This window comes from Syngnathus leptorhynchus, unplaced genomic scaffold (assembly GCF_054491065.1).
Source record: "Syngnathus leptorhynchus isolate UIUO unplaced genomic scaffold, UIUO_Slep HiC_scaffold_470, whole genome shotgun sequence".
Lineage (NCBI taxonomy): Eukaryota > Metazoa > Chordata > Actinopteri > Syngnathiformes > Syngnathidae > Syngnathus > Syngnathus leptorhynchus.
Window position 1 is genome coordinate 1 of NW_028232399.1, and position 7500 is coordinate 7500.

Below are 7500 nucleotides of genomic sequence, written 5' to 3' on the forward strand. Positions count from 1 at the left end.
GCTTTTTGCACAAGAACACGCCGTGTTAGGCTTCCAGGACCTCGGCTAAGCAATTTTAACGGGTCGCCCGGTTCTTTTTTTTATCCAGCCCGGTTCTTTTTTTATCCAGCCCGGTTCTTTTTACACTTCCAGCTGGAGCTCGGGAGCGGCTTTTTGCACAAGATCACGCCGTGTTAGGCTTCCAGGACCTCGGCTAAGCAATTTTAACGGGTCGCCCGGTTCTTTTTTGATCCAGCCCGGTTCTTTTTTTTATCCAGCCTGGTTCTTTTTACACTTCCAGCTGGAGCTCGGGAGCGGCTTTTTGCACAAGAACACGCCGTGTTAGGCTTCCAGGACCTCGGCTAAGCAATTTTAACGGGTCGCCCGGTTCTTTTTTTTATCCAGCCCGGTTCTTTTTTTATCCAGCCCGGTTCTTTTTACACTTCCAGCTGGAGCTCGGGAGCGGCTTTTTGCACAAGATCACGCCGTGTTAGGCTTCCAGGACCTCGGCTAAGCAATTTTAACGGGTCGCCCGGTTCTTTTTTGATCCAGCCCGGTTCTTTTTTTTATCCAGCCCGGTTCTTTTTACACTTCCAGCTGGAGCTTGGAGCGGCTTTTTGCACAAGAACACGCCGTGTTAGGCTTCCAGGACCTCGGCTAAGCAATTTTAACGGGTCGCCCGGTTCTTTTTTGATCCAGCCCGGTTCTTTTTTTTATCCAGCCCGGTTCTTTTTACACTTCCAGCTGGAGCTCGGGAGCGGCTTTTTGCACAAGATCACGCCGGTTAGGCTTCCAGGACCTCGGCTAAGCAATTTTAACGGGTCGCCCGGTTCTTTTTTGATCCAGCCCGGTTCTTTTTTTATCCAGCCCGGTTCTTTTTACACTTCCAGCTGGAGCTCGGGAGCGGTTTTTTGCACAAGATCACGCCGTGTTAGGCTTCCAGGACCTCGGCTAAGCAATTTTAACGGGTCGCCCGGTTCTTTTTTGATCCAGCCCGGTTCTTTTTTTTATCCAGCCCGGTTCTTTTCACACTTCCAGCTGGAGCTCGGCAGCGGCTATTTGCACAAGATCACGCCGGGTTAGGCTTCCAGGACCTCGGCTAAGCAATTTTAACGGGTCGCCCGGTTCTTTTTTGATCCAGCCCGGTTCTTTTTTTATCCAGCCCGGTTCTTTTTACACTTCCAGCTGGAGCTCGGGAGCGGCTTTTTGCACAAGATCACGCCGTGTTAGGCTTCCAGGACCTCGGCTAAGCAATTTTAACGGGTCGCCCGGTTCTTTTTTGATCCAGCCCGGTTCTTTTTTTATCCAGCCCGGTTCTTTTTACACTTCCAGCTGGAGCTCGGGAGCGGTTTTTTGCACAAGATCACGCCGTGTTAGGCTTCCAGGACCTCGGCTAAGCAATTTTAACGGGCCGCCCGGTTCTTTTTTTGATCCAGCCCGGTTCTTTTTTGATCCAGCCCGGTTCTTTTCCACTTCCAGCTGGAGCTCAGCAGCGGCTTTTTGCACAAGATCACGCGGGTTAGGCTTCCAGGACCTCGGCTAAGCAATTTTAACGGGTCGCCCGGTTCTTTTTTGATCCAGCCCGGTTCTTTTTTTATCCAGCCCGGTTCTTTTTACACTTCCAGCTGGAGCTCGGAGCGGTTTTTTGCACAAGATCACGCCGTGTTAGGCTTCCAGGACCTCGGCTAAGCAATTTTAACGGGCCGCCCGGTTCTTTTTTGATCCAGCCCGGTTCTTTTTTGATCCAGCCCGGTTCTTTTTCCACTTCCAGCTGGAGCTCAGCAGCGGCTTTTTGCACAAGATCACGCCGGGTTAGGCTTCCAGGACCTCGGCTAAGCACTTCTAACGGGTCGCCCGGTTCTTTTTTTGAACCAGCCCGGTTCTTTTTACACTTCCAGCTGGAGCTCAGCAGCGCTTTTTGCACAAGATCACGCCGGGTTAGGGTTCCAGGACCTCGGCTAAGCAATTTTAACGGGCCGCCCGGTTCTTTTTTTGATCCAGCCCGGTTCTTTTTACACTTCCAGCTGGAGCTCAGCAGCGGCTTTTTGCACAAGATCACGCCGGGTTAGGCTTCCAGGACCTCGCCTAAGCACTTCTAACGGGCCCTGGTCCACCCCTGCCAGCGCATTTCAAAACTTGGCATTAATTTCGACCTAAGAGACGAAGTCTGATTTTTTTCTACCACTTGGGCGGCCTTTTTGCACCCAGAACACCCGCACCGGCACCATAAATTCGAAGGGTGCCGAGTGCGTCGGCGCAGATTCTGCGACGGAGTGACACTTCCCTCTTGTGGACATTCGGCGGTAGGTGAAATGCGCACTCGGTCTTCTCTTTTCTTTTCCTTCCAGTGAAACTTTGGCAACATTCTGCGAGCTGCTGGCTTCCAGAACCTCGGCCAAGCAGGTGGAGGATTTTTTTCCACTTCCAGCTGGAGGTGAGGAGGGACTTTTTGGGCAAGATCACGCCGACTTAGCAAGCAAGGTGGAAGTGCCAGCATGCTCCGTGGCTGGAAGTGTGGATGTGCCAGCACCCTCCCTGCCTATGGAAGTGTGGAGCTCCAGCACCCTCCCTGCCTATGGAAGTGTGGAGCTCCAGCACCCTCCCTGCCTATGGAAGTGTGGAGCTCCAGCACCCTCCCTGCCTATGGAAGTGTGGAGCTCCAGCACCCTCCCTGCCTATGGAAGTGTGGAGCTCCAGCACCCTCCCTGCCTATGGAAGTGTGGAGCTCCAGCACCCTCCCTGCCTATGGAAGTGTGGAGCTCCAGCACCCTCCCTGCCTATGGAAGTGTGGAGCTCCAGCACCCTCCCTGCCTATGGAAGTGTGGAGCTCCAGCACCCTCCCTGCCTATGGAAGTGTGGAGCTCCAGCACCCTCCCTGCCTATGGAAGTGTGGAGCTCCAGCACCCTCCCTGCCTATGGAAGTGTGGAGCTCCAGCACCCTCCCTGCCTATGGAAGTGTGGAGCTCCAGCACCCTCCCTGCCTATGGAAGTGTGGAGCTCCAGCACCCTCCCTGCCTATGGAAGTGTGGAGCTCCAGCACCCTCCCTGCCTATGGAAGTGTGGAGCTCCAGCACCCTCCCTGCCTATGGAAGTGTGGAGCTCCAGCACCCTCCCTGCCTATGGAAGTGTGGAGCTCCAGCACCCTCCCTGCCTATGGAAGTGTGGAGCTCCAGCACCCTCCCTGCCTATGGAAGTGTGGAGCTCCAGCACCCCTCCCTGCCTATGGAAGTGTGGAGCTCCAGCACCCTCCCTGCCTATGGAAGTGTGGAGCTCCAGCACCCTCCCTGCCTATGGAAGTGTGGAGCTCCAGCACCCTCCCTGCCTATGGAAGTGTGGAGCTCCAGCACCCTCCCTGCCTATGAAGTGTGGAGCTCCAGCACCCTCCCTGCCTATGGAAGTGTGGAGCTCCAGCACCCTCCCTGCCTATGGAAGTGTGGAGCTCCAGCACCCTCCCTGCCTATGGAAGTGTGGAGCTCCAGCACCCTCCCTGCCTATGGAAGTGTGGAGCTCCAGCACCCTCCCTGCCTATGGAAGTGTGGAGCTCCAGCACCCTCCCTGCCTATGGAAGTGTGGAGCTCCAGCACCCTCCCTGCCTATGGAAGTGTGGAGCTCCAGCACCCTCCCTGCCTATGGAAGTGTGGAGCTCCAGCACCCTCCCTGCCTATGGAAGTGTGGAGCTCCAGCACCCTCCCTGCCTATGGAAGTGTGGAGCTCCAGCACCCTCCCTGCCTATGGAAGTGTGGAGCTCCAGCACCCTCCCTGCCTATGGAAGTGTGGAGCTCCAGCACCCTCCCTGCCTATGGAAGTGTGGAGCTCCAGCACCCTCCCTGCCTATGGAAGTGTGGAGCTCCAGCACCCTCCCTGCCTATGGAAGTGTGGAGCTCCAGCACCCTCCCTGCCTATGGAAGTGTGGAGCTCCAGCACCCTCCCTGCCTATGGAAGTGTGGAGCTCCAGCACCCTCCCTGCCTATGGAAGTGTGGAGCTCCAGCACCCTCCCTGCCTATGGAAGTGTGGAGCTCCAGCACCCTCCCTGCCTATGGAAGTGTGGAGCTCCAGCACCCTCCCTGCCTATGGAAGTGTGGAGCTCCAGCACCCTCCCTGCCTATGGAAGTGTGGAGCTCCAGCACCCTCCCTGCCTATGGAAGTGTGGAGCTCCAGCACCCTCCCTGCCTATGGAAGTGTGGAGCTCCAGCACCCTCCCTGCCTATGGAAGTGTGGAGCTCCAGCACCCTCCCTGCCTATGGAAGTGTGGAGCTCCAGCACCCTCCCTGCCTATGGAAGTGTGGAGCTCCAGCACCCTCCCTGCCTATGGAAGTGTGGAGCTCCAGCACCCTCCCTGCCTATGGAAGTGTGGAGCTCCAGCACCCTCCCTGCCTATGGAAGTGTGGAGCTCCAGCACCCTCCCTGCCTATGGAAGTGTGGAGCTCCAGCACCCTCCCTGCCTATGGAAGTGTGGAGCTCCAGCACCCTCCCTGCCTATGGAAGTGTGGAGCTCCAGCACCCTCCCTGCCTATGGAAGTGTGGAGCTCCAGCACCCTCCCTGCCTATGGAAGTGTGGAGCTCCAGCACCCTCCGTGCCTATGGAAGTGTGGAGCTCCAGCACCCTCCCTGCCTATGGAAGTGTGGCGCTCCAGCACCCTCCGTGCCTGGAGCTATGGAAGTATGGAGCTCCAGCACCCTCCGTGCCTATGGAAGTGTGGAGCTCCAGCACCCTCCGTGCCTGGAGCTATGGAAGTGTGGAGCTCCAGCACCCTCCGTGCCTAGGGAAGTGTGGAGCTCCAGCACCCTCCGTGCCTATGGAAGAGCCACCTCCGCGGGCATGCTGCTCAACCACGCCGGCCCAGAGTTCCAGCCGCTCGGCTACACTCTCTCACAAGCCCCGCCTGGAGCTCCCCAGCCCGCCCCTGGTACCTCAACTACCGAGGCCAGCCGCTCGACCAGGCCGGCCCAGAGTTCCAGCCGCTCGGATAAGCTCTGTCACTCTCCCGCTAAGCAGCCACCGGTAACGGGGAAATGTCGCCGCCTTGTGGACACGCGTTGTAAATGAATGGGCTTTCGCACTTAGTGCAATTTTCGCCAGCTCCGTGGCTGCAAGTATGGAGCTATGGAGCTATGGAGCCACCAGACAGGCTGGAGCTCTGGAGCTATGGAAGTATGGAGCTCTGGAGCTATGGAGCTATGGAGCTATGGAGCTCTGGGGCTATGGAGCTATGGAGCTATGGAGCTCTGGAGCTCTGGTGCTATGGAGCTATGGCGCTCTGGAAGTATGGAGCTATGGAGCTATGGAGCTATGGAGCTATGGAAGTCTGGAGCTATGGAAGTATGGAGCTATGGAAGTATGGAGCTATGGAGCTATGGAGCTATGGAGCTATGGAGCTATGGAGCCACCAGCCAGCACCCTCCGTGGCTGGATCAATGGAAGTGTTTTAGGTACCAGGCAGCAAAGGGCCGAGGCCTCACGCTCGACCACGCCGGCGCAGAGTTCCAGCCGCTCGGATAAGCTCTGTCACTCACCCGCCGCGCAGCCACCGGTAACGGGGAAATGTCGCCGCCTTGTGGACACGCCGTTGTAAATGAATGGGCTTTCGCACTTAGTGCAATTTTCGCCAACTCTCTGACTGGAGCTATGGAAGTATGGAGCTATGGAGCCACCAGCCACCCAGGCTGGAGCTATGGAGCTCTGGAGCTATGGAGCTCTGGTGCTATGGAAGTATGGAGCTATGGAGCTATGGAAGTATGGCGCTATGGAGCTATGGAGCTCTGGAAGTATGGAGCTATGGAGCTCTGGAGGTATGGAGCTATGGAGCCCTGGAGCCCTGGAGCTATGGAGCCCTGGAGCCCTGGAGCTATGGAGCCCTGGAGCTATGGAGCTATGGAGCCCTGGAGCTATGGAGCCCTGGAGCTATGGAGCTATGGAGCTCTGGTGCTATGGAGCTATGGAGCTCTGGTGCTATGGAGCTATGGAGCTCTGGTGCTATGGAGCTATGGAGCTCTGGTGCTATGGAGCTATGGAGCTCTGGTGCTATGGAGCTCTGGAGCTCTGGTGCTATGGAGCTATGGAGCTCTGGTGCTATGGAGCTCTGGAGCTCTGGTGCTATGGAGCTCTGGAGCTCTGGTGCTATGGAGCTATGGAGCTCTGGTGCTATGGAGCTATGGAGCTCTGGTGCTATGGAGCTATGGAGCTCTGGTGCTATGGAGCTATGGAGCTATGGAGCCACCAGCCAGCACCCTCCGTGGCTGGATCAATGGAAGTGTTTTAGGTACCAGGCAGCCAAAGGGCCGGGGCCTCACGCTCGACCACGCCGGCGCAGAGTTCCAGCCGCTCGGATAAGCTCTGTCACTCACCCGCCGCGCAGCCACCGGTAACGGGGAAATGTCGCCGCCTGGCGGACACGCCGTTGTAAATGAATGGGCTTTCGCACTTAGTGCAATTTTAGCCAACTCCGTGGCTGCAAGTATGGAAGTATGGAGCTATGGAGCCACCAGCCAGCACCCTCCGCGGCTGGAGCTATGGAAGTATGGAGCTATGGAGCTATGGAGCTCTGGAAGTATGGAGCTATGGAGCTCTGGAGGTATGGAGCTATGGAGCCCTGGAGCCCTGGAGCTATGGAGCCTGGAGCTATGGAGCTATGGAGCCCTGGAGCTATGGAGCCCTGGAGCTATGGAGCTATGGAGCTCTGGTGCTATGGAGCTATGGAGCTCTGGTGCTATGGAGCTATGGAGCTCTGGTGCTATGGAGCTATGGAGCTCTGGTGCTATGAGCTATGGAGCTCTGGTGCTATGGAGCTATGGAGCTCTGGTGCTATGGAGCTATGGAGCTCTGGTGCTATGGAGCTATGGAGCTCTGGTGCTATGGAGCTATGGAGCTCTGGTGCTATGGAGCTATGGAGCTCTGGTGCTATGGAGCTATGGAGCTATGGAGCTCTGGTGCTATGGAGCTATGGAGCTCTGGTGCTATGGAGCTATGGAGCTCTGGTGCTATGGAGCTATGGAGCTCTGGTGCTATGGAGCTCTGGTGCTATGGAGCTCTGGTGCTATGGAGCTATGGAGCTCTGGTGCTATGGAGCTCTGGAGCTCTGGAGGTATGGAGCTATGGAGCTATGGAGCCACCAGCCAGCACCCTCCGTGGCTGGATCAATGGAAGTGTTTTAGGTACCAGGCAGCCAAAGGGCCGAGGCCTCACGCTCGACCACGCCGGCGCAGAGTTCCAGCCGCTCGGATAAGCTCTGTCACTCACCCGCCGCGCAGCCACGGTAACGGGGAAATGTCGCCGCCTTGTGGACACGCCGTTGTAAATGAATGGGCTTTCGCACTTAGTGCAATTTTAGCACACTCTCTGACTGGAGCTATGGAAGTATGGAGCTATGGAGCCACCAGCCACCCAGGCTGGAGCTATGGAGCTATGGAGCTCTGGTGCTATGGAGCTATGGAGCTCTGGTGCTATGGAGCTATGGAGCTCTGGTGCTATGGAGCTATGGAGCTCTGGTGCTATGGAGCTATGGAGCTCTGGTGCTATGGAG